The following is a 1020-nucleotide window of genomic DNA, read 5'->3' as shown; positions in this document are numbered from 1 at the left end:
AGTTTTAGAGTAGAATTTTGTATCCTTGGCTTGGGTTGAGTATTGGAAACTCTTGAATTGTCAAAATTCTTTTGTTGATTGGTGATTGAGGATTGCTAGTTAGCTTGAATTCCACTAAAACTAATCTTTGATTAGGACTTGTGGACTAGAGTTAATTTTCTCGCTTGACTTTTCTTCAATTGTTAAAGGATAACTAAGTGGGAGCGAAAGACAATTACTATCACAATTAAGGATGATAATGAGGATAGAAATTCCAATTTTCACCTCTTGCCAAGACCTTAGTTGTTAGCTTACTTTCTTGTTATTTACATTTCTTGTCTCTTATTATAAAAACCCCAAAATACCTCGTAACCAATAATGTGCACACTTCCCTTGAGAGACGACCCGAGGTTTAAATACTCTCGGTTTTTATTTGTTTGACTTAAGTGACAAACAAATTAAACTTTGATTGAGGGGCTGCTTATCTGTTTAGATCTATACTTCGACGAGATTACTTTTGTAAAATTTCCTAACTGACGATTTCCCTCCATCACCGGGCATGTGTGATGGCTCTGGGCTTGTGTGCATGACCGTCGGGCCTCCATGGTTCAAGGCTAGGCATCCGGTTTTGATCATTTAGGTCTTGGTTGGGCAATCCTTGGACCGTATTTGTGTTTTCTTGTTAAAAAGGCTTTAATTCTTTATTACTTTGAGAATAAAAATACCTAAAAATATAAGAAGACTAACACAACTCTAAATGCTTGATTAGCTTTAAATTTCCACTAGAAAACATAAGAAATTTCATTAAAATCTAAGAAAACAAATGAAAAAGAAACCTAACAACTACTAAAGAATCGAAGAGTTTGTAAATTTTATCTCAAAAGTGGGATTTATGATAATCTTTGTAATTACATTCGGGCTTCTCTTATTTTTGATGAATCTTTTATACTTAGTGTAACACCCTAATTACCTTAAGCCTTACCTCATGCCGTAAAGCAAAGGTTAATCAAAGTTTACGACAATCCTAAGGCTTATACATTA

Source organism: Arachis ipaensis, chromosome B7 (assembly GCF_059453495.1).
Source record: "Arachis ipaensis isolate K30076 ecotype BB chromosome B7, ASM5945349v1, whole genome shotgun sequence".
Lineage (NCBI taxonomy): Eukaryota > Viridiplantae > Streptophyta > Magnoliopsida > Fabales > Fabaceae > Arachis > Arachis ipaensis.
Note: the sequence above shows the minus strand (reverse complement) of the source record.